This window comes from Martes martes, assembly GCF_963455335.1.
Source record: "Martes martes genome assembly, chromosome: 5".
In the NCBI taxonomy this organism is placed as follows: Eukaryota; Metazoa; Chordata; class Mammalia; order Carnivora; family Mustelidae; genus Martes; species Martes martes.
Window position 1 is genome coordinate 102,723,437 of NC_137892.1, and position 27,222 is coordinate 102,750,658.

The window sequence follows — 27,222 nt, forward strand, 5'->3', positions numbered from 1 at the left end:
TGCGTGGAAAAGTCACTGCTTTCTCTTGGGAGCTAAGCAGTGACAGCCTCCGAGTCTTACTTATCCAGACTGATTAAACGGGAGGAACAAAACCTCTGCATCCACTTTTTTGGTGGAGGGATCGCTCCAAAGAGCAAATCAACATGTGATCTAACTTCAGGGACTTTATGATTTCTCCACTCTCTGGGGCTCCATCCCGGCCCGATTCCCTCCCTGGACTGCACCAGTAGCATTTCATCTGGATCCTTCTACCCTAGGAGCCAGATCCCATGTGGGGGCCTGGTTGGCAGAAAACACAGGCTTTGTTTCAGACAGACATGGGTTCACCTTGCAGCTACCTCCTTCAGTCTGTGTGAGGGTGAACAGGTGTCTGTTCCTCTCTAAGCCTGCTCACCCGTTTGTGACATGGAAATCAACATGTAGGTTCTCGTGAGGGCTTAAATGAAACCAAAGTCTATAAGGGTAGGGAGAAGCGAAGTGTGGGGCTCACCGGTTCTCTACAGGATCTCTGCTTTAAAGGGGTCGATGACAATATTTATTGCATCTGTAATAATGAAGCTGCTTGTCATCTGTCATCTTGCATGTTGGCTTGAAGCAAACTGAAAGGATTTTTAGGATTCGTGGTTTGGGATTTTCCCAGACACTGTTCTATTTTGCCGTGGGTATCTGGTATTCCAGAAGCAAGTGGCGGTTAATATCTGCGTGCTTAAGATGATTGCCTTAATTTATCACTAGATACTGACTAAATTAACCTAGCCATGATGTTTGAGTCTATGAGATCTACTTATACCTTGCAAAATTTGTTTCAGAAATAATGAGCTGATGGCTGGTTGCCTCTGGGCTGTGAAAACTAGGACCTGGTGATCTGCACGATCTGGTTACTGTTGTTTTTTGAAGGAACTAATGCAGTAGATCATGAGATTGTAGTATTACATAGAGCAGATGCACCTCTGTGGATTTCTTTGTGATTTCCTGGATAGAAACATTCCATAATCGACCTATTTATTTTTATAGAGGATTGAGGGGATGGTGAGTATTACAGCACAGAAAACCCCTCTAAGGTTTTGTTACCAGGCCAATCGAGCCGTGTTGCCTTCTGTCATGTTAAGTAACTTCCATGTGATGGACAGAATTAAAAAAAAAAAAAAAGAGGAAAGCAGCATTTGGACTTTAGAGTGTTACATCATTCAAGATTTGGGAGTTGTAATTTAAATAGTATTAGGAGCTCAAGCATAATCTCTGGTTTAAAAAGGTTTAACTTTTTATCACTACACAACCATGTACAAAACCACTTAAATTCTTTTTCATGTTCATAGGATAGATATTCCTACCAGCTCTCAAATTGGTAACTGTTTCTAGCCACTGAAGAGGATCTTCCCTGAATTATATCCGCAGAAGGGAAACCACCTAGCAGAAATGCCAGCAAAGGGGCAGTGGGTAGTGGGACCTGGGAGGACTGAACTGAGGGACAGAGTTTTTAAATTTCATTTACAATTTAAAAAAAAAAAGTAGTTTGGATAAACTACTTTACATCCCTTGAAAATAGGTTTTCTTATCTCTGTGACAAGAGGGTTAGAAGAGATGATTTCTGAGTTATTATTTTGGCTTGATGACACTAGATGTGAGCTCCACCACAGGCAAAACATGAGTCTGGTAGGTTTCCCCTGACATGTTTCCCAAACCTTCACTCTCTTTCTTATTAGAATGCGAACAGAGTGATATTTCTAAAATGCAAATATGACTGTGCTATGCTTTTGCTTAAAATGCTTCAGTGACTCCCAGTTACTTTTAGGCACAAAAGGCCCCTTGCTTTAGGGCCCCTGGTGGTCTCTGGAGCCTTGTCCACTGGCATTACCCTGCCTTGCACTGTTCCTATGGACACTCTGAACTTCACACACTCTGGGTGATGTACAAAGTCCTTCTTTATCTTTTATGCCTTTGCACATGCTGTTCCTTCTGCTTGGAACACTGTTCCGTGCTGCTTTTGTTTGCCTGATGCCACCAATGTTTTAAGATTTAGAGGGGCATATTTGCAGAAGATCTTCCTTGGCACCTTCTTCCTGCCTCTACTTCTCTTATTTCTTTGTAAGGGCTCACCCTACCATAATGAAATAATCTCCTTACTTCCTTATCTTTCTCCCTAGATTATGAGCATTTTGAGAGCAAAAGTGGGTTTTTCCCCCCTTTCTCTAAATATTTCTAAGCACCCAGCTCACTGTCTAGCTTACAAGATTTGCCTGTTAAGTTTCTGTTGAATGAAAGAAGGAACAAATCACAACAGGGGATGTTGGAGCCACAATTTTTGTGAAATGTAATTCTGGGGGGCTTGGTACAGACGTGTAGGTCTGCTAGGCTCTCCCTAATGTCTTTGGTCTCTCTAATCTCCATGCTGTGTCCGAGGCCCGTAGCTCCCTGGGGTCTGATATGTTTCCTGTAGGGTCATCAGGTACACAAAAACACACACAGAGACCCACACAGACCTACACACAAGTGTGTTTTGTGTATGATTTGATGCTATTTGCAATCAATAACCTTTTTGGAGCACTTTCTATGATTCAGGTCATGGGCTGGATGCTAGAAATGAACCAGACCCTCTTCTGATCTTTGAGGAGTCTGAAGTAGAGACAGATAGGCAAATAAGCCATCGCCAAAGAATGTGGTAAAAGTAGAACATATGGAGAAAGAAAATGTTTTCTTCCAGGCAATGCCCCTCATTCTGTAGAGGACCAGTAACCATCTGCCCGCATCATGCCACACATTGTCCATTCAGGGTGTCATTCCGTCCTCTCAGCCTTCCTGGGATGTGGGCACCATTGTAATTATCCCCACTTTATGCATCAAAATAACAAATACTCAGAGGGGGCAGGTAGTGTGCCTAAGGTCACACAGTCAGTAAACGATGGGGCCGGGTTGAATCTAGGTCCCACAAGCTGTCAAATTAATTGCTTTGAGGTGGTCTTCACCCTCGGCGGGGGCCCCCTTCACTCCATCTGGAGAGTTAGCAATGTGGTCTGGGGATAATTGTTGGGCATGTGCACAAGCCCCTCCCTGCAGCCCTATGCACCTGTTTACTGCTCCAGAATAGACTTAGAGGGCACCCCTCGCTCCTCCTCCATTTGGGGCAGCCTTTCTCCTCTTGTCTTCATCTGTTTGAGACTCATCTCAGGTGTCAGCCTTACTGAGAATCCTTCTCCAGCCCTTCCCTCTCCAGGCTGGTGTCCTGCTGCAGGGCGTGCGTTCTGTCGTGTGCCGTCGTGTCTCCCGCGGCTCAGGGGAACTCCCGGAGGCAAGCACTGTGTCCTTTTCCACTCTCTATTCTCAGTGCCCAGCACAGCCTGACACAGGGACACACCGAAGTTAACATTCTTTTTAAATGAAGGAATTAATAACTTTATGGAAAGGGCTAGGTAGCTGCTTATACACATACCTTACTTTTCGCTTTAGGGTTGAGCCTGGGGCAGGTGTAAGGGCTGATCTCCTCTGCTAAGTGAGATTTCTCCATCCAGGACACAATCACAGAGAAATAATGGGAATGGTATTTAAATGGCAGACTAGGGCTCTCTCCCATATTGATGCGCGTGGATAGCGAGTGACCAAGCCTTTCACATGGGAGAGGAAATGTCAACCAAGTGTCACCAGTGTGTTCCGAGATTATCTAGCCACGTGCATGCTGTTTGCAGACTGAGTTTTTAGGTCAGATGTATTTAGCATTATAAACACGTTGACCATAATTTAGATAATGTCCAGTCCCATTTGTAAGATGCTGCGTTAACACGCACTGTTGTTGGCTGTTAGACTACGGGGGAAGGAGGGAGCTCCATGTTAATTCTGTCCAAACAGCTGTGGGTTTTTCCTTGTTTGATGGTGGGGTCACCATAAAATAGTGCTTCCGTTCCAGGGGAGAATTAAAGAGGATCTACTCTGAGAGGGGACCAGGGGCCATAAGGGGACAGTTTGTTTAAGAAGCTCGGTCCCAATACATTCAGAGCAAAAGCAAATTTTAATGTCATTTTCAGTAAGAATCCATTACACCCATATTGAAATTAAAGCTTATTTGTTTGCTCATGCAATTTAGAATGTTGCCCTCCGATGAGGCTCCATCAAGCAGAGAAGAAGAACCTCTGGGATGGGATGGCAAACAGCTGGTTTCCTGCTCTGCTCACAGGAATGTAAACTGATACGGCGAATTGGCGGGGAAAGCTGGTGGTAGCAGACTAGCAACATGCACGCAGTCCGATCTAACCATCCCACTTCTAGCAAACTGGCTTACATACATCCTTCCCTGTGTGCTCAGGGGTGTCTGTGTAAAGGAGACAGTCTTGCTTGTAAAGCCAGCTGAAGACAGCCTAAGTGTCTGGTAAGAGGGGAGTGCCTAACTAAGATGTAGAATGTCTATGGCATGTGGTGATTAAAAAGAAAGCAGACCCATATGCACTATTACAGAAGGCTTTTCCTGAAGTGAAAAAGCAAGTTACAAAATTATCTGGACAATATGATTCCTTTTATTTAAAACAATATAGGAATTATTTATCCCTTATGTAAATTCATAGACAAAGATGTAAGAAAATGCCTGCCTTCTTAAAAACAGTAGTATCTTGGGGTGCCTGGTTGGCTCAGTTGGTTAAGTGTCTGCCTTCAGCTCAGGTCACGATCTCAGGGTTGTAGGATGGAGCCCCAGTTTGGGCTCCCTGCCCAGTGGGGACTCTGCTTGTCCCTCTCCCTCTGCCCTTCCCCTTGCTTGTGCTCTCTCTTCCTCTCTCTCTGTGTCTCTTTCTCTCTCTCAAGTAAATAAATCAATCAAATCTTTAACAACCCCTCAAAAAAAAAAAAAACTTCTAGAGAGAAGAGTGAGCTTTGGGGAGACCCAAGCTGGGGTGGCGTTCACTTTTTACTTTGTGTATTTCTTGGTTTTTATAAGAAGCTTGTGTTTATGTGTATTGTCCATGTTATTAAACATTTTTTTAAAAAGAAACAGGCTGAACTGACATGAGGCAAGTAGAGTTCCATCTGTGGCTGCTGGGGGAGGAGGGGAGGCCTGGGCATGTCCTTGAGAGAATGAACAGTAATTGAACACCTTGGGTGCTCATGTGGGGACATTTCTTTTTTTCCTTTTTTTTTTTTTTTAAGATTTTATTTATTTGTTTGACAGACAGAGGTCACAAGTAGGCGGAGAAGCAGGCAGAGAGAGGGAAGCAGGCTCCCCGCTGAGCAGAGAGCCCGATGCGGGGCTCGATCCCAGGACCCTGAGATCATGACCTGAGCTGAAGGCAGAGGCTTTAACCCACTGAGCTACCCAGGCGCCCATGTGGGGACATTTCTCGATTGATCATCAGAGCCTGATCTGGCTGAGGCTGGGTGAGGTTCTGGACGGGCTCATGGAAGCTCAGGGGCCCGTGCAGAGTGGGAGATCTTGGCTTCCCAGCTTCCTTTCCCCTCAGACATGACCCTCGCCCACTACATGGGGGCGTCTTAGTTCTCCACACAAAATACCCTTTTTGGCTGAGCTTCCATGGAGCCGGTATTTGGAATAGTTTTGTTGATCAGATGCATCTTATTTAGAAAATAATAGGATGCGTGGCCTTTTGATAGGTCAAAACATTTTCTCTGTTCAGCTTTTGGGAAATGATGAAAAATAATCACAGCGGGGGCCTTGCAAACCCCCACTTGGGGATCACGAGTGAGAGCCCGTCTGAAGTCCTGGGAGCTAACAAAAAGCAACCCTTGTTAGGGGCCTGGACTGTTTCAAATCTTTGTAGACCCTACAATACTCTCTAATTTGAGTTATCCTTTGCACGTCCCATCAGACATCTAAAAATGCTCTCATATCTCTCTTAAATATAATTTTATTGCTGCAAAAAAGATGGATATTTAATGTTGTTCTGAAATTACTCAGAATGCTCATCTTGCCGTTATGTTGTCATATTCTGAACCGATACATTTTCCCCCTGCGGTTTCAAACATTTCTGGGTGCTTTTGGGAAGCTCGGGGCCCTAGGGACCTCTAGGTCCTTGGCCTGGAACAAACTACGGTGAGAACCGTCTCCCCGTTCTGAGAGCAGAAATGCCGTGGACTGTCGGGCACAGCAAGAGAGGTCCCTGAGCTTTTCCTACTGGAGTTTCTTCCTCGCCGGTTAGGTTGTCAGTTCACTAACGTTTAAGGGCCTCTTCTAAAATGCAGTCTCCGAGGATGACATAAACCCCTTCGGATTGTTTTGAAACTGAAAAACACCCTAGTGTTTGTTCTTAGGCTTAACCTTTTGGGAGGCTTTCAAATTCTATTTTTCTCATCATTGACAGAGATATTAAATGTTTTAGTGATATTTTTATGTTAAATGCTCCCACAGGCTCATTTTAGACGTTTCCAGAGAATAGATATCAAGGCTTCAGGTGGTAAATTCAAAGTTTGAGGATAAAAGCATTTAGGGCAGGATTGAAGGAAAAGACGGCTTCCTTATCTGATCTTTTCTTCTAAGAGTAGGGAGAAAACGAAGTGTGAAGACTCAGATTCTGTAATCTGTAAGAGACAAACAGCAAGTCAAACGCGCCAAGAAAGGTGAACCCAGATGCTGACCAGGGAGAGTGGCTCATCGTCAAATGTTAAATCGAGACACTAAGTTATTTCAGGCACAAGGTTTGTACGGGAGAGAGTCTTTGGGCACCTGGGCAGAGAAGCAGCTCCTATGAATGGCTGATTGCTTTGGGGAGACCGAGGTTACACAGCACAGGACTTCTGCTCCTGATCCCTCTGGCTTCACAGGAAGGATCAGTGAGGAGTCGGCGGTCAGTGTTGTTTCTCTTGTTTTTCTGCCCTGACAATGATGAAACTACAGCTGTACATTTGACAGAGATTCCAAATCCAAGAGAAGGAGGAAGGGGGTGGAGGGAGGGAGGGGTTGGAGGAGGAGGAGAAAGCCGGCTGGGGAGCAAATCTGTGGTTTGTCAAGAACTAAGTACTGGCATGGGACGCCTGGGTGGCTCGGTCGGTTAAAAGTCCCCCTTCGGCTCAGGTCATGATCCTGGGATCCTGGGATTGAGTCCCACATCAGGCTTCCCGTCCCTCTCCCACTCCCCCTGCTTGTGTTCCCTCTCTGTCAAATAAATAAACAAAATCTTAAAAAAAGAAAGAAAGAAAGAAAGAAATATATACAGACATCTCACTTTTCAAAAAGTAAAAATTGTATTTTAAAATATTTTTCCAGGGGCGCCTGGGTAGTTCAGTTGGTTGAGCGGTTGCCTTCAGCTCAGGTCATGATCCCTGCGTCCCTGGATCGAGTCCTGCATTGGGCTCCCAGCTCCATGGGGAGTCTGCTTCTCCCTCTGACCTCCCCTCTCATGCTCTCTCTCACTCTCAAATAAATAAATAAAAATCTTAAAAAATAATAGCTTTCCATTTATAGAGAAATTTCAAAGGTAGTACAGAGAATTTCTGTATACCCCATACCCTGTTTCCCTATTGTTAGTCTCACATGGGTATGGTTACAATTAATGAGCCAATATAGATATATTCTTATTTACTGAAGTCCATAGTACAGATTTCTTTCATTTTCACCTAATGTTCATTTTCCGGGATCCCATGTTACATGTAGTCACCACCTCTCCTTAGGTTCCTCTCGGCTGTGACAGCCTCTCACCCTTTCCCTGTGTTTGAAGACCCGACAGTTGTGAGCCACACGGGCTGGGTATTTTATAGTGTGTCGCCGGGTTGGGATCTGCCTCTTTTTCTCTCCTCATTTCCAAAGTTCCTTAGGTCAGCCCTTTTCTATCTCTACCCCCTCCCATGAGGTTATTTTATACATTTACACTATAGTTAAATTCTTTTTGCCACATTCCGCATTCTATCCTGGGATCCTCTGACCTCGCAAATGATTTTTTAAGACATTTCCTTACATTGGAGGTGCCTGGTTGGCTTAGTCAGATGGGCGTGTGACTCTTGATCTCGGGGTCATCATTTCTAGACCTGTGCTGGGCAAAGAAATTATTTTTTAAAATTCCATACATTAAGATATATTCTTTGTGCTGTGAAGTTCAACGGGATTTGAGAAATGCGTTCTGTCTCGTATCAGGCATTAGGTATCATATACCATAGTTTGAATGCCCTTAAAGCTATCTGCTATGCTTGTCCTAGTCAACCTTTTCCCTGCCAAGCTGTTGGTAACCACTAATCTGTTTACTTTCTCTCCAGTTTCCCCTTTTCCAGAATATCATATAAACGGAATCATACAGTACAGAGCCATTGCAGACTGGCTTCTTTCACTTACTGGAAGATTCTTGGTTCTTTCCATTTGGGGGTGATTATGAAAAAAAGGGGTTATAAGTGTTTGCATGAAAGTTTATGTGCAGGTAGAAGTTTTCAGATTGGTTAGATAAGTACCTAACTATGGAAGTGCTCATTAAATTCATAAAATGAGTTAGAAATGATTTCCTCCTCTTGTTTTCTGGAAGAGATGGTAGGGAATTGGCATTCTTTCTTCCTTAAATATTTGATGGAATAGAGTAGCGAACCCATCTGGGCCCAGTGCTTGCTTTCTTTTTTGGAAACTTACTAATCATTGATTTGATTTCTGTGATAGATAGAGGACTTTTCAGGTTGTGTGAGTTTGTGTCTTTCAAGAAATTGGTCCATTTCATCTAGGTCATGGGGCATAAAGTGGTTCATAGCATCCACTTATTATCCTTTTTGTGTGTATGGAATCAATCATGATGACCTCTCTTTCATTTCTGATATTGCAATTTGTGTCTTCTTTCCTTTTTTCTTGGTTTATCCATTTTTTATCCATCTTATTGATCCTTTCAAAGAAACACCTTTTGAGTTTATTGATTTTCTTTAAGGCTTTTCTGTTTTCAGTTTCATTGGCATTTTCTACTCTTTGTTTGTTATCATTTCTATCCTTTTGTTTTCTTTAAGCTCATGTTACCTGTGGTTCTCTAGTTTCCTGGGAGTGGAGGCGGAAGATATTGATTTAAGATCTTTCCTTTTTTTGTTTTTTTAAACTAGTATATATGCACTTAATGTTATAGGTTTCCCCTGAAGAACTGTGCTTGCTACATCCCACACATTTTGATAATTGCATTTTCATTTTCATCTAGTTCAAAATATTTTTTTAACTGCTTGAGACTTCTTCCTTGACCTGTGTGTTCTTTAGAAATGTGGCATTTAATTTACAAATATCTGGAAGCTATCTTTATGTTCTTGATTTCTAGTGTGATTGTATCAAGGTCCGAGAGCAAACCTTGAATATTTCTATTCTTTAACATTTTCAAGAAGTATTCTGGTCTATGGCTTAGGACATAGTCTACGCCTGTGAGTGTTCCATGTTAGCTTGAGAAGAATGTGTATTCTGCTCTTGTCTGATGGAGTATTCTGTACCTTCTACACATAAAAAGAAGCCAAGTGGCATAAACAGACTCAGAACCAGGTCTGTCTGCCCAGGTGCAGTAAGTTCACATTATGCTGCACCTAGAAGTCAAGTTCTGCCGGGGAGAGTCTTTTTGAGTTATTTGCAAGTTTCTCAACAACCTTATGAGTGATGGTACCACAGATGAGCAAACTGAGGTTCCTAAAAGTAAAATCATTTGAATGAGCTCTTTCTGCCCCGAAGAGCCATGTCCTAGTTACGACAGCAACATTTGCTGCTCTTCGTACCAAATACTGTCGTGCCAGTTGCTCAGGTTCTGGGATGATTGATTAATTGGGAGTTTTATGGAGGAAGAACTCGTCCTCTTTTTCAATCTAGCTGAATTAATCAGTGTAGGAGGCAGCAAGACTTATCCAGGTGAAAAGAAAAGTCATCTTTAACATGAACAAAAGGAACGTAGGAGGCACCAGGCAAGAATGGATTAGTAATAGGCTATGGGCTAAAGAATGTGACACTTGAAGTCAAGGACAATTAGGAAAGTTTTCGTTCCAAAGAGCATGAAGTAGTCTGTGGAAGAGGGAAGAGAGCTGAACTTTTTCGGGGTTTCTATGTGGTAGGCTGGGCATCTTGGCATCCGTATCCTCCTGTGATGATCAGAACAGACCTATGAAATGTTCCTATAGCCTGGAGGGTTTCCCTCCCACCTCTGGCCTGGTGCATAACACTGCTTTCCAGGGGAGAAGTGGTGGAAAATTTGGAAAAGAATGCAGGATGGTGACAGGATCCCAGGGGGGGGGGGGAAATGTGGCACTGTTGGTCTTTAGGAAACCATGCAACAAGAGAATGGACTGTCTGACTACCGTTTACCAGGGGACAGGATACAGAGGGGCCGAGGGACAGGGGAAGGGAAGGACTTCCTCAAGACCAGACAGGGGTGTGTATGGAGGCCAAGCCAGGATTCTGGTGATGGGATGAGCCCCTTGGCCTTGTGGGGCACCACTGGGACCAGTGTTCTGACCCACCTACTTCTTTGCATCGACTCCCCTAAGAATTTAGGGGAAGACTAGTTCTAGGCAGAGCACATAGCATGATACTTGAATTTTTTTCTAGCACACACTCCCTGGATCATGGATAATGCCTGGAAGTGTGCACATTTATCGCGTATATTAAGAGAATCGAATTTCTAAGGCAGTTAAAGCTAAATCGTACCACTGGGGAGGAGGGGATTCTTTACCCCCCATTCTCTCTTATCCTCCTTGTGCATCCAGAGAAAGAAGTAGAGGACCAGCAGTGGGGACCCCTGTCCCAGGTGGAGATGGACCTGATGTTAGGAACCCTGGATCAGATCCATACACTAGAGCAGCCCCATCAGCTACGAAACCTGGACAGCCACGCTAACCTTGGCCAATTGTTAAGTCAAGCAGGAAGTTTCGTTTCTCTGACCTTTCGATGATGGCTACCAGACCTGCCTCCTGAGACTGACTTGATCTCCTGCAGGTTCACCCTGGGAGGGAAGAATGATTTGTAGGATAGGAGCTTGGTGTCGTTTCACTTGAATATTAGGAAAAATACGTATCTCCAGCTGGCCAAGCTGGATGTGCCAGCTGTACCTATAACTTGTCGGTTTCCCTTGATGCGGATTGATAAATATCTCATGAGTAATCCTTTGCTGTTAGGGTGTGGTAGGCATAGAAATTACATAGCAAATGTATTCTGGACACTGAAAACAAAAGATATACATTTGTGCTAGGACCTGTCAGAAGCCTGTTATGTCCCTCTAGCACCTAGTACCTAGTACCTTCTGTACTAGTACAGAATTCGGTCTGAAATACTACCTGGTACTGTTATGGAGATTTTGGCAGCTTCACCAGGAAGAGGCAAAGAGAATGATCTCTGTAAATATTTGCTGACTGTTGGGTGGCTAGGCGGATCAATGGCTATAAGAATGGGGGGGGGTGTGAGTGGATGGGTGAATGAGTGGTTGGATTGGTTGATGGAGGGAGCAGTGTAATTAGCATGGCTGAGACGCCATGTAGATTGCAGAATTGAACGAGATCAAGCTCTTGTGTGTCTGGTTGTCAGCAGCCCTTCAGTACTGTCCCCTGGTGATGGCATTTCTGAATTTCTACTGGTGGAACATTATTGAACTGGAGCATGAATCGTGAAGGCCAACGTGTATGCAGAGCCTGTTGGCTAGAACATGAATTTGCCTCGGCGAAATTCAGCTTTCCAGGGGCTTCCCCAGCCGCAGTCACTTTATTGCTCTGAGCCCGTTTCCTCCTCCCCCCAAAGAGGACAAGAAACCCTAAATCATGGGATGGATGTGAGGATTTAATAAGGCAATAGTAGTAATTATGCTTGATACTTACAGAGAGACCCTTAGCTGTGTGTGAGCAACTGTTCTAAGTGCTCAACTTGAGGTAGCTACTATGCCGTCCTCATTTTAGGGAGAAGACGCTGAGGCACAGAGAGGTAAAGAGACTTGACCAAGCCCCCAGCTAGTAAGGCAGATCTGGGCTTCAAACCCAGGCAGGCCGGTTCCAGAATGTGTACATTCAGGCCTTTTGCTCTACATCACCCTCTCGAATGTATAAAGCGCTGAGCACAGCCCCGGGCATGTGGTGGGTCTCAGCAAAGGCCAAATTCCTTTCCTTTTGGTTCATTACCTGCCCTGAAAAGGCAGCGGTGGCCTGTCCCCCGGGGCCAGAACCCAGAGGAGACTGGAGAGGCAGGTGGGGAATCCTGTCTTGGCCAGCCATGCAAGAGCCCCTCAACTATGACTTTTCTTTTTTATGCTTTTAGCTTCATCCTTAAAAAGTGAAAGACCCATATTTCAAGATCCTTATGAATAAAATCAATGTTCCTTACCTCAGCCAGGCCCGGTTAAGAAACAAGAAACACACTTTCTTCCCAAAGGATTTTAAGACAGTTCTGTGAATCTCTTTGCAATTTTGGTGCGTGTGTGCTTTAGGACAAAGTAATAAAAAATTTCTTTTTTAAGCATGCCAAAGGCTATGTTCACTATTGGCACTATTAGTAGTAATATTCATGGTAATAGTATATGTTGTGTGTGTTTGGGAGAAATACACGGGGCATTGGTCAACTTTCCATTCTTTTCTGCTCTAAGTACACTGGATATTTTATAATGAGAAGATTACTTAGCTATTCAGAATCAGAAATTGAAGATGCACACGAATGCAGGCAGGAGCAAAGCTCCCAGGGATGAAGCAGGCAGGGTAGCTCCATCGTTAGGACCATCTCTAATGATCTGTCCATGCATGTGTGCACCCCACTCCCTAAAAAAGACCAATTTAAGACCTAGATGAAATAAACAATTTTCCAGAAAAGTGCAGATTTTCAAATCTTATCTTAGAAGAGATTAAAGTCTAAGTAAACCAAATATAAAGTTTTGAAAGAACTACCATCCCCCTCCATGAAAAAAAAAAGCCATAAAATTTCTAGAGGAATTTTGATCAAACTGTGAAAGAACAGATATTCCTCACAGAGAAGGATCTGGTAGACACCACATTCATCGAGTGATGGAAGTTACCAGGACTTGTAAGAGACAAACATTTATGTGTCTCCTCACACAATGAGCTGAAAAGGACATAACGGTACCTCGGTGGTATTTCTGACACAAATGGTGATTTGAATCTAGTCACAAGGAAACATCAGACAAACTCCGGTTGAGGGTATGACACAAAAGAAACAGGCTGCACACCTCAAAACGTCAAGATTCTTGAAGACAAAGACTGAGGAATTGCTCCAGATGAAGAGTCTGAAGAGCCTTGTCAACGAGATGCCTCTGTGATGCGAGGTTGGGAGCTAACCAGGAAACATTATTTACATGAAAGGCACCACTGAGAAAACTGGTAAAACTTGAATAAGGCCTGTGGATTAGATGTTCACAATGGATTAGTGGTAATTTCTTGGTTTTGACAATTGTATCCTGATTATCGTAAGGGTGTGTCCTTGTGTTTAGAAAACACAAACCAAATACTAGGGCTATGGGGATATATCTATAATTTACCCTCAAAAGGTTCAGAAAAACTGATAGCTACATTGAGGGAATCTGGGTACATGGTAAATTCATACTTTTTTTTAAAACAGCTTTTCTATAAACCTGTGATTCTTTAAAACAAAATGCTACATAGTGGATTATTTTGTTTTACTCAAACTAATAGAGACCAAAGAGAAAGCAACGTGAATACTCACAGAAAATTCTAAATAAAGTATTAGAAACCATACCGCAGCATCCAGTTAAAAGTGAAAGACTTAAAAAAAATACTCTCATAAATGAAATAAAACATAAACAATATGATAGGACCAAGGAGGGTTCATTTCAGGAATTCCAGGATGATTTCATCTCAGAAATGGATTAAATTAATGATTTAAAGAGAAAAATCATGTGATTGCCGATGTAGAAATACTGAGGTTTAGAGCTGATGGGCAAGAAAGGATTCTTGAGACATCTTCGGTGCAAAAACATGGGTTTACTAAAGCACAGGGACAGGATCCGTGGGCAGAAAGGGCTGCCCCGGGGTTGTGACAGGTGACTGGTTATATTCTTTGAAGTTAGGAGGGGGTTGGAGATAGCGTAAGTCTCTAAGGAATTTGGAGCAAGGTTTCCAGGACCTTAAGGGGGCTAGCTGTTGTGGGGGAAAAGTTCATTTATTATTGTCTAATAAAACCCGAGTCATGAGACCCTGCAGATGTATCTCGGTGGGCCGTATGCTTGGAGGATGATTGCTAACGTGTATCTTGGGGGGGTTAGAGACAAATGAAGTCTCCAAAGGAATTTTCACATGTGAAAGTAGACTTTCAGGATCCTGGGGGGATTGGGATCATGTTAAGTCAAGATTGCCTTTGCCCCCAGCAAAGTATCAACACTGAGGTAGCTGGGCTACCACAGCAAGGTCACTTTAGCTCTTTCAAGGACTTTTCAATGGGCTGTAAATAGTAAGGAAATGTCATTTTCTCTATTGCCTTTGTTTCCTACATCATTCAAGTCTATGACAGCTGAAAGGCATTTGCTGCAACTCAATGCCTACTAATAAAATAGGAATCAGACAATTCTTCCTTAACATGATAAAATATATTTAACATGATAAAACGTACTTAACTCAGCCCCAAAGCCAACCTGGTGCTGAACGGGGATCGCCTGGCAGCATTCCAATCAACCTAAGTGGAAGGGAAGTCTACTCATTCACTGAGGGCTGATTACACTCACGATGCCCTCCAGCAAGATTTAATTTGTCTCTATTTTATTAAATTTAATTCTGTTCTTTATCATTTCCTTTCTTCCACTTCATTTGGGTTTAATTTGCCCCCCCCCTTTTTTTCTAACTTCTTGTAATGGATTCTTTGGTGATTGTTTTTCAAACTTCCTTCTGTTTATATACATGCATTTAAAGGTACGTATTTCCTTCTGAGCACTGTCCTAGCTGTGGCCCACAACCAAGTTGTATTTTCATTACCTTCAAGCTCAAGATGATTTTTTATTTCAATATGTTATAAAGTTAAATAAAATGCCTAAGATTTATTTCTACAAGTTTGGATTTCTTGTTTTAAGTGAACAGCCACAGCCTACTGCTTTGAGGGAGGAAGGGAATGTGAACACTTTTTTTTTTTTTTTTAAGATTTTCTTTCTTTCTTTGTCAGAGAGAGAGACAGAGAGAGCGCGCACAAGCAGGCAGAGGCGGAGAGAGAAGCAGGCTCCCTGCCAAGCAAGGAGCCTGATGCAGGACTCGATCCCAGGACTCTGGGATCATGACCTGAGCTGAAGGCAGCGGCCTAACCGACTGAGCCACCCAGGTGTCCCAATGTGAGCACCTTTCTGCCCGTAACTGATAGAGTAAACAAAGCACTAATTAGGGCCGCCTGTAAAGTGTTATTGGAACACTGCCCCACTGTTTGTTTACCTATTGTCTCTGGCTACTTTTGGGTTATAATGGCTGGGATGACTAGTTGTGACAGAAGCCATGTGGCCTGCAAAGTCTAAAATATTTGCTATCTGGCCTTTTATTAAAACAGTTCATGGTCTCCTGCTATAGATCTTGAACTACTTAGGGCAAAGGTAGGGTCTCCTGGAGTTCAGTCCCCAGCCTAATGAGCAGTCATCAGTGAGTGCTGGGGGAAGAATAACTGAGTGGGTAAATAAACGAATGCAAGGCAAGGTCATTTGGTAGAAGGTGGGCCCACATGGTGGGAAAACCAGGAAGCCACTGACTTTCCTGCAACAGTGCAGGCTACAGCTCAAGTTCAAATTCAGCTGAGCTCCCTTCCCCTCCTGCACCTGCCCTCATTATTGCCAAGCCATATTTTAATTAAGATGTAACCTTTAGGGGCTCCTGGGTAGCTCAGTAGATTAAGCATCTGCCTTCAGCTCAGGTCATGGTCTCAGGATCCTGGGATCCAGTCCCATGTTGGGGTCCCTGCTCAACGGGGAGCTTGCTTCTCCCTCTCCCTCTGCCTGCTGCTCCCCCTGCTTGTGCGTGCGTTCTCTCTCTAATAAATAAATAAAATCTTAAAAAAAAAAAAGATGCAACATTTTCTCGTGTGGCTGAGATGATTAAAAATGAATTATCTAAGTACTGCTATCCTCTGGGAATCCCAAGTGGCACTGAAATAAAGAGAAAAGAAAGAAACCCCTGGCTTAATAGTGATTTTCAGAAAGTGGAAACATTTGCTCCATAATGAAAAATTCCAACGCTGTAGACACATCTGGGACCTGTCCTGCTGGCTTCGGTGACAATCTTGTGATGAAGAACTCATTACCGGACCTTCCTAGACCTATAAAACTTTACAACCCTGTGAAGCACAGTAGTAGTAGCTAAGAGGAGTTGAGCACTTGCTGTATTCTGGGTCTTGGCTAGTGGCTGATACGCACTGGAAAACTGTGAGGAAGTTCTGGTTCATTCCCATTTTACAGGGTAGAAAACTGAGGCTAAGAAGGAAGTGGCTTGGTCAAGTTCACAATGCTGCCATGTGGGAGAACAGGATTTGACAAGCTCTATTAGCTTGCAGACAAAGTTCTTTCTATTCAATCAGGAGATTAATAGTGGTAATGATAATAGAATTGGCTTGTTTGTTGGTAGCTAGATTCCATAGATCCGGTTCCTTTGGAATGAACAAAGAAAATAAGGAAGTTTCCCTAAACTAGGAAATGAGATTGCCTGGTTTTAATGAGGTTAAACGGAAATGGGTTGGCTTCTAGAGTAGAACCCAGGCACAAGAAGCACTCTGGGAGCACTGGTCTTCCCGCCCTGTGTCCAGTCCACACATCATGGCTCTCTGGCTCACCTCTCTCTCTGTTCCGTCCCCTTACCCAGCACAGCCTGATCACTACCCCTTCTCTCCCAGACTCCCTCCTGAATTACCTTTCCACTCTCTCCATTTCTTCTATTCTAGTGCTACTGCCTGAGCTCAGGGAACTAACCCTGGTGTTTCTACCATCTCAAGCACTTTGGAAGTTCTGTCCCACAGAAAGCCGTCAACTCCGCCCTCAGTCCTAACATCACAGTAACCACCCCTCTTCCGATGACAGCACTTGAATGTCCTTTCAGAGAGATGCACCTCTCCCACTCTTTCCCATGGTGTTCAGGGGGGCTTGGACACTGCCCCAAACTCTAGGAGTGAGCCATGGCCCATGCCTGGCTGGCCACCACCCTGCCAGCCACTATAGTGATTGGTTCAGAGATGGGCTCATAGCCCAAGACATACCAATGGGACTCAGTTCTGAGACTTCTGTTGCTGCTGTTGGAACACTGTGTTTTGTTTTTGTTTTTGTTTTTTGTTGTTGTTGTTGAATGAAGTTTCTAGAAGCATCAAGATGTAAATCTGAACCTGAATAAAGCCAACCTGGAGGAAAACAGAGCTGAGAAGTAGGAAAAGCCCCCAGATCCAGCTACTCCCAATGCTACTGTTCTCCCTGGACTTCCAAATGCCAAACCCAATAAATTCCCCGGATTCTGTCTGAATGGGGTTTCTGTTCGTTTACAAGTTGTGACTAGTAATTCAATCAAAAGAAATAATTTTCCGCCTCTCTGTTTCACCTTCTTCACCAAAAACAAAATGTTATGATTCTTGGTCCACTGACTTGAGATGCTGAAACTATAACATTAAAACCAAAACAATTTTGCAAAAATTACTTTATCAAAATTCATGTTGTATATACTGTATAGATGCATATAATGCCTATCCTTCTCTACAGTGACCCAGGCACATCCATATTTCTATAGTCACATATTTCTATATTTATGTATACGGTCAAGTATTTACATATTAATGTAGTCAGTTTCCTTCCTCATTTGCTCTTTTATTCCCTCCGGTGGGCACCAGCTCCGTGCCTAGTGCTGTGTTAGGCTTAGCGAGATGAGTGAGCGTGATTCTGTGCACAAGGAACCTTCCCCGGTATGGGAATATAGATCAGAAATCAGCAATTCCTGCAGGGTGGGTTGGAGACTGATGGAGCAGGGTGGAGGGCAGATGTCTGAACCCTGCTGGGGTGATGGTGGAGGACGGGAAGTCCAGGCTGTTTAGAGGAGAAGCTATTTTTTTTTTTTCTTAAGGTTAAGGAAGTCAAATCCAGTTAGTGGGAACAGCATGTGCTAAGGCAAGGCAGGACTGAAACAAAAGCAAATCACTCAAGGCAGCGGAAGCCAGCGCCTGGGTTCTACCCGTGACCCCCTGCCCACTTCCTGAGCCGCAAAGAGACCGTGGATTTGCTTTAACAGCTCACTGTTACCTACATGATGCTCCAATTGCAACATCAGATTCTGACAGTGTCCCCCCACAAAGGCATACATTCACCGAAACGTAGCCTCAGAATCTCTGCCCGATGTATAGAGGCTTCATAGATATTTGTTGATGATGAAACTTCTATGTTCGGAAAATTGTTCTAAAATTAAACTTCATTAAAATTCCTACCTTGCAGTTAATAACTCCTTTATAGTCATCCTGCCTTTCTTTTTCACGGGAAATGTACACATCTGTGAGATTTTAAAGGGGTCACGGAGAGTTATCCAGGTCTTAAACTCTTCTACTGAATATCTCATACTTACGACAGAGGAACGATGTTAGATAAAATAAGAAGGAAAAGGAAGAAATCTTATATGGACTTATCATTAGTGTGTGCCAATCTAGGGATGTTATCTTTTTTTTAAGATTTTACTTTTTTTTTTTTTAAAGATTTTATTTATTTATTTGATAGACAGAGATCACAAGCAGGCAGAGAAGCAGGCAGAGAGAGAGGAGGAAGCAGGCTACCCACCGAGCAGAGAGCCCGATGCGGGGCTCGATCCCAAGACCCTGAGATCATGACCTGAGCCAAAGGCAAAGGCTTTAACCCACTGAGCCACCCAGGCACCCCAAGATTTCACTTTTTTAAAAGTAATCTCTAGGGGTGCCGGGGTGGCTCAGTGGGTTAAGCCTCTGCCTTCGGCTCAGGTCATGATCTCAGGGTCCTGGGATGGAGCCCCACATCGGGCTCTCTGCTCGGTGGGTAGCCTGCTTCCCCCTCTCTCTCTGCCTGCCTCTATGCCTGCTTGTGATCTCTCCCTCTGTCAAATAAATAAATAAAATCTTAAAAAAAAAAAAGTAATCTCTATACCCAGTGAGGGGCTGGAACTCAACCCTGGGATGGAGAGGCACATGATCCACTGACGAGCCAGCCAGGCACCCCTGGGTATGTTATTAAATTAATAAATTAAATCAAATAATACACTAAAAATTAATTAAATAATGATTTCCTGGAAATGGAGAGAGGTTTTCCTGGATTTGCAGACAGGGAAACACATGGAGCTCAGGGACTCAGCTGAGAAGGGTCAGGGCTCACGTTTAAACTCTGATCTTCCTCCAGAACTCCTTTCTCTGAACCTTGGGAAGTAAAGTTTCACTCAAATCCTCCAAACAGGCACTCCAATAGGCTGAGCGTTTGGCTCTGATCACCGTTATTCACTGTTTGTTCTGTATTTATTCACTCCCCAAAGTTGACATGTACCTTGGGGTATAGACTTCAGCTTTTCCAGATGCCCTCTACTATTTCTTTCTTTCTCTCTTGGTTGACATGTCCCCTGTGGGACATCACCTCTTCTCTTGTGAATTTGGTTATGACATCGTGTCATAGGGTGTGGGAACGAGGGACCTGGCTTTCTGAGCCGCCAAAGAGCCAGATGATACGTTGGGAAGCATGTGGGGAAGGCTTCTAGGAACAGCATCAATTTTAAGAAGTGTGTAAGGTTTTCCTTAAGTTTTGTATACGATTTGCCCTGTCAGGTAGGTGCCTTGATCCCTGCAGACTGTGGGAGGTATGCCCCAAGTGGGAAACACATTCTCCAAGTTTCTGTGGCACTGTGAGGGCATCAGCCTTGTTGCAGGGGAAAGCTTTACCTCATCCAGAAAACATACACTAACAGGAACATACTGACAGTCCATACTGATGGGGTTTGGGAATATAAGCAAGGTTCAGTGGAGTGAGGTCCGGAGCCGACGGCCAAGAAAGAATTCTTGAGACGTCTGTGGTACAAAAAGACAGTTTATTAAAGCATGGGGATAGGACCAGTGGGCAGAAAGAGCTGTTGCCCCGGAGTTATGAGGGTGGCTGATTATATACTTGGGAGCTGGGGGAGGTAAGGAAGAGAAAGCTTTCAAAAGGATTTTCATTATGTTAAAGACTCTGAGGATATAGGAATCCGGGCCAATGACAACTTAAGGTTGTTTTTCTTCCTAGCAAGGCATTAACATGAAGATAGTTGGGGGCTTCCTGGAGGAACATTACACTCTGTCCACTTCAAGTATCTGTCAATGGACTGCAGGTTATGATTTTATGTATGTATGTATGTCTCTATCTATCTATCTAGATATCTATTTGACAGAGAGAGAGAGTGAGCACAAGCAGGGGGAGCGGCAGGCAGAGGGTGACGGACAAGCAGGCTCTCCTTGGAGAAAGGAGCCCTATGCGGGGCTCCATACGGGGCTCAATCCCAGGACCCTGTGATCATGACCTGAGCCAAAGGCAAGCGCTTAACTCGCTAAGCTACCCAGACATCCCTGAGCTGCAGGTTATACATTTAATTGTATCTACTTTTCCTTCTGGAAGCTAGGTGATGGATAGAAATGCTTTGTTCTTGTAAATCGCTAAGACATTTGTAAACTGAGGGAGACTCAGGTCTTGCAGGACTGTGATCTCTATCAGTTAATGATTTGTTTTTCCTTCCCTTAGGGCAGCCAGGAGTGCCTGAGGAGGGGGCTGTGGGGTGTCCGCTTCTGCTTTGTCCTCAACTTGCCTTCTGCTCCCTGATCACCTATAAGGCAGCAATGGAATGAAGTCTAGCTACGGGTGTTCAAAGGTCCAGCGGGAGGTCCTGAGGCCTCTGGAGACGAAACTAGTTTTTCCAGAATTATGGGCCTGACAGGTCAGACATTGCTGATAGACTGTTTTCGCAATTTTATAGCTAGCTCCCTCTCGATGACTATTCATAATTTGTGTCCTCTGAAATGCATTGTGGTTGGTGCAGGAATGCAAAAACTGAAAAATAAGATTTGTTGGGGAACCTGGAGGAACCAAGCAGCTGTCTTGGGATTCCCATTGCCCTAGCTGTTTGTTTCATTTATAAACATTGTTTACCCTGCTTAATTTCTCAGATTCAGGAACGGGCTCTTTTCATGTTAGGACATGCCTGGACAGCGGGATGGCGAAAGTCTGGCAAGGAGGGGACATTTTTTGCAGAAGCAGAAAGGACTTCATCTGCATGTACCATGATCTTTATGGATTTCGTTGTTGCTGCCTTTGTATAAAAGTCAGCTGCGACATTTTCTGAATTTTCAGGTTCAGTCCATTTAGTATGAGCCTCAGTTTTGATGACAGCAACTTCAGAAGGTGAGTGAGGAGGAATTGCAAGTGATGACTCTGTACGGGGACATATCAGATTTCTAGGAATTTCACATCATTTCTGGAACACTTCTACACCTATACAATTACAATGGAAAGAAAACACAGAACCTTTGTTCTCTAGACACATCCCTTAAAACATACAGAAACTTTCACCATCTGTTATCAGAAGTAGACCAGAAGTCCAAACAAGAAAATAAATAACTTTGTCCTTTTAACAGAGAGAAAGCCAAATTCTAATTTTGAGTTAGCTGACTTTTGATAGTAAAATGTGTTTATTCCAATCTTAGTCCTGAGCACGCATAAAATTCTTTTTCAAATATTCATTTTTCAGAAACTTTCTACAACTTTCTTTTTCCTCAAAAAAAAAAAAAAAATTGCATCCCCGGCCCTCCTACCTTCTTTTACGGGAAGCACGCATCCTACCTCTCTTGCATAAGAAAGCATTTCCCTCATTACTTTTAGTAGCTTTAACCACATACATTAATTACAGTTCTTAACCCTCAGATACTTTAATTTCTAGTGGAAACCAAGAAGTAAACAATTGTGACCTATTACAATGGCGTTCTCTAGGTTGGCAAGTGTATGAACACATTTCATAATTTCTAGAAACGGGCTTTTTGATAGCCTGGTCTTTCAGGAAAACACCCGCATGCATGAAATGTTTATCAGCAGATCCCAATTTGTCTTTAGTCTGTCCGTAATAAGGAAGCCAAAAATTAGATAAACCTATGTTCATCATTAATGCTTCATTATTTTATCTTATTTGGAAATGATCTAGATTATGAATGTAACAACACTTCACTTAACCTAACTCAGCAAAACTTTAAGGTTTTAGGTTATCAGAAAGATTTGGGAAACTATTTTAAAAGTCTACCTAAAACTTTTTTTTTTTTTTAATCTTATTTACATCTATTCAATTTACTTGTTCTTAACAACTAGGCTGAGATTACCCGTAAAAACTAAATGAGACATCAGACTAAGCTAGTCATTGTGCCAAGCTATTTTTATTTATTTTATTATTATTTTTTAAAAGATTTTATTTATGAGAGAGAGAGAGAGATCACGAGCAGGGGGTAGGGGCAGAGGGAGAAGCAGATTCCTCCTGGCTGAGCAGGGAGCCTTGGGGGTGGGGGACAGAAGGACAATTCCAGGACCCTAAGATCATTAACAGAGTGGAAGGCAGCTGCTTAGCCAACTAAGCCGGCCAGTCGGCCCCTGTGTTTACATTTCAAAACCACGATAAGATTCATCTCTTCAAGAGACAGAGAAAGATAATACGCTCCTCCTAGAAGGACTTTGGTTTTCTAAAACCATTAATTTGCAAGCCTTTTGAGATAAACAAGAGTCGTTTTGGGGATTGGTAAAGAAATAGGTGAACTTTGAATTGTCCCTGGAGGGCCTTTTGTTTCTGGTTGTAAAGGCAATGCAGACAGAAGACAACACTTAGATGAGTGTTCCAGGAAAGGAGGCAGTAAGAATTGCATAGAGTCCTAGCCTTTTGTATGAGGTATCTCTCATTTCTTTCTTTCTTTCTTTTTTTTTTTTTTTTAAGATTTTATTTATTTATTTGACAGACAGAGATCACAAGGAGGCAGAGAGAGAGGGGGAAGCAGGCTCCCTGCTGAGCAGAGAGCCCGATGCGGGTCTCGATCCCTGGACTCCGGGATCATGACCTGAGCTGAAGGCAGAGGCCCTAACCCACTGAGCCACCCAGGCGCCCCTCATTTCTTTTAAAACCGATCATCAGGTTTTTGGAATGAAACTTTCCATGAAGTTATAGTTGGAATTTTGAAGTCTTTGCTTTGAAGTGCTCTTCTTAAATGATCTGATCGAATTGATTCAGTCCTCCCAATGGCCCTTGTAATCCTAGATGGTGATGTCCTTGAGGCGGACCGCCGTTGGTCAGGATCCCAGCCAGAGCCGGAGTTTAACTCACACTTGTGTCCTGCCACATCTAGTCACAAACAGGAAGCAGCTCTTGCATTTCTGTCTGGTCTTATTTTGGGGTGCTCACCTTGATGGTTACCAAGCCAGGTTCTTATGGTCCCGAAACAAGCTTCTAGCTTTTCATGGCTTCTGGGACTGTAGTTCTGAGATATAAAATGAGCAGGTGTGCTGGAAGGTGGCAGACTTAGCTCTCCGATTTTAAAGATCCCAGTCCCTCCCTTATTATTTATGTATTCATTTATTGTTTTTCTCTCAGCTAAGCCTTTTCCTCATGTGCACGTTGACAGAAGCCAAGGGTAGCGAGGAAGTGCACGTGTGGATACCGAGGGTGAGGGGAGCCCTAGGGGCTGGGGCGGGCTGAAGCAGCAGGCCTTAGAGAACGGGGAGCGTGGGCTTATTCTGAGCAAGCAGAGATCAGAGACGGGCAGAAGCCCCCAGGCGTTCCCAGTATGGAGTCTGAGGACCGAGCCCAGGGCTGGGGTTCGGCATCTACTGTAGGCCGGTCAATGGAAGGCCTTGCTTGCCACTGCACTACTCAGAGTGGGCTAAACCAGTGGACTCCATTAAGGGAGACTGGGGACTAGAAATGGGGAAAGGACCCAACCAGCAAACCCCAGTAAATGGGGACTTCGACTGGAACTGGGGAGGGGACTCGGACATGGAACTGTGGCCTGAACCAAGGAAGGGCTAAGGTCACTAACGACTGGTGCTCCGTCAGAGCCTTTCGTCGGCCTGCCAGACCTATTCCCGCTGGCCTGGAAAGTCAATTAGATCCAGAGCCTGAAGGCAGAACAAGTGGGACTCCAGCCAAGAGGAATTCCCCGGCAGCTCTCCGACGCTCTAAGACCGTGAACTCGGAAGGATTTGGAGGGCCGCCATGCCTGTGTTTCTCATTGTCCCCAGATGCCATCAGAACTTTGCTCTGGGTCCCGATGCCATCACCGATCTGTGAAAAAACAAAATCCAACCATGTAAATTTGAAGATCTAATAGCTGGCTCTTTCTCTGTGGCTCCTTTGTGTACTTTTCAGATGTTCCCGTGGGCAACTCTCCCCTGTAGGTCCTCTGGCCCTTCTTTATTCTGAGCGATGACTCGCAAGTCCTTCCCTCCCTCTAGTTGTTCAGTCCAGCTGCCTGAGTGCCTGGTCCCTCCATGCTGCCTTATTTGACAGGAAGGGAGACAAATCCGTCTCCACTCTGTGACCTCACATAGTCATGAGGAAGCGTCGAGTCATCCATGACCCTGTCCGCCCCGCAGTGCAGGAATCAGACCCCAGATCCCCCGGGCTCCCCGACGCTTCAGTCACATCTGAATAGCCCTGTGGAAGGCACTCCCTTCCCAGGTGGGAGAGGAAATGCGAGTTTCCAGTACAGCTCTCTCCAAAATGAGCCAGTTCACAAAATTCTCCATCCTCTGTTTTCGACTCTTCCGTATCATCCGAGTGGGTGAGGGGTCCAGGAAATGGTTCTCAAGAATTGCCTTTGACATCTGCAGTTTTTCCTCACTTGGAAATGGCAGGTCTTACTGTGTCTTGGTGCCCGGTGAAAAGTCAATTGCAATACATTGTTACATGTATAAATAAAATTGTGCCCGGGGCACCTGGGTGGTTCAGTGGGTTAAAGCCTCTGCCTTCGGCTCAGGTCATGGTCTCAGGGTCCTGGGATCGAGTCCCACATCAGGCTCTCTGCTCAGCAGGGAGCCTGCTTCCCCTGCCCCGCCTGCCTCTCTGCCTACTTGTGATCTCTGTCTGTCAAATAAATAAATAAATAATCTAAAAAAAAAATGTGCTAGAGAGCAGTATTAGGCTGATTGACTCTTTTCTCTGTCACCTATCATCAGGGATTGAATTGCTACAAACTCCGGGCTTTGATTTGTTTCTCTGAAAACTGGGGGCAATATTATCGACCTCACAGTATTGCAAGGACTAGAGATGATGCGGAGGTCCAGCACGGGTACTCAAGAATTTGAGCTCAGTTATCCATCCCATGCCAGTAGACAGTTAGGAAGTGAGCCACTGGAGGACCCGTGCCCCATGACACAGATAGACAGTGACAAGAGGAAGGACCAATTTGAATCTGGTTTCTTTTTCCTATTTTAAACACCCCCCCCACAAAAAAGACAAAAGAAAACAAACAAACAAGAAAACCCCACACACATAAAAATGAGCTTTCCTCTTTTGAAAAGAAGACAACTTCATGAATAAAAATTTTTAAATGTGAGAAAAAAAGAACAAAAACCTTAATCCCATTGTCAGTAATGTTATTAAGTATCTCTACAGATACTTTTATGTAGTTGTAATCATAGTGCATATAAAATTTTATACCATGGCCTTTTTCACAGATATGGTATTATAGACATCTTTATTTTACTATATACTGTAATACTGATAATTTTTTTTTAAGATTTTTATTTATGTACTTGTCAGAGAGAGAGGGAGAGAGACAGAGAATGGGAAAGGTAATATCGGTAATTTTTTAACGACTGTGTAATATTTCTTTGAGTGGATAAACTATGCTTTTCGGTGCTGTTTTCTAATTCTTTGACATTTAGATGGTTTCTGTGGTTTTCTACCTTTATCAGTCAAGTCAGTTTGGGTTCTTCCTCAGCAAGTAACAGAAACTAATCCTGGAATGCTTAGATAGGAAAGAGATTTACTGGAGGGATGGAGTTGAGCTCATGGAATTCTCAGTGGGCTTGAAGAACCAGGTACATAAACAGTGCAGGAGTTGAGGAAGTTCCAGGGTTCTGGATGACAGGAGCTGCTTGACAGTCTGGTTACAGGTCTGCTGTCAGAGTGGTGAGATGTCCCTTGTGGTTTCCCTGTGTTATTCCACTACAGAGAGAGAATGTGATTGACTGACCTGGGTCACGTGCCCAGACCTCAGAGAGGCAGAGGCTGAATGCCCAGACCCACAGTGAGACCAACACTGTACGCAGTGGGGGTGGGCTCAGAGCCCCTCAAAGAAAGTAAGGGCATTGATACTAGGTGCCCGATAAACCAAGTTGCTGCTCCATCAATACTCCGTCTTTGTACATAGAGCTTTTTCTAGATTTCTAGTCTTTTTATTTCTTATTTTGGGATGAAATTTTGCAAAGTGGAATGATTGCATGAGAGGGTAGAACTTTTGAGGCGCTCCCTCACGTACATTGTCAGATACGTATAGGGGAGCACAGGAGGGAACTTTAGAAGTAAGTGCAGTGGTAGTTAATTGAAATGGGGATTCTGGGATTATACCAGCACATCTAAAGCATTTTTATCTGACCTTTGTCTGAGTCCAACTCTATTACACTGCTAACCTTTTGATGCAAGACCTTTGTGTGTGTCCTTGGATTGGATTTGTGTGCTGTCTTTCCTGCATGAGCATCACCCACAATGCATGGCCTGAAAGTTCTGGTTTAGGACTCTGTAAAAAGGAGCAAGAACTTGGAGATCTTTGTGAAACAATCGGAACGCAGCCTCCTTTTGGATTTTTCATCATTCCTACCCCCTCCAATTCTTTTACTCTTGGATCGCCCACACCTAGATTGACAGCCATAATTTTGTATTTTTTGAGCCTTTCCAAAGCCTTCAGTTTAGTTTTCATTGAAACAGCTGCTCTCTTCCATATCCCACTCATATTTAATTGGCTTTTATTATGTTTATTTTAATTAAGTCATTAGAAAAACAGTTGAAGTCGTCCCAACGGGCTTGAGAACAAATACAACTTATTCCTGGTAAACAGACAGCTCAACTGGTGGGAGCATTAGCACACAGGGTGTTGGAGAGGAGCCTGCAGTGGTGACTGGTGACCACCCAGTGGGCATCAGTCCGCATGCTTTATGGAGGGGGGGTACTGCATTGGCTAAGTGGAGTGTTTAGGACAAATTCTACAGTGCCAATTTCAATGAACCCTCTCCATATCTTACATAATAACACAATATCAACTCCATGAATTTGACAGTGGTACAATGCCTGTGTTTCTTTCTATGTCATTTGTGGATTTGTGTGACTGTATAGACCCAGAGCCAGTTCAGCCAAACCCACAGG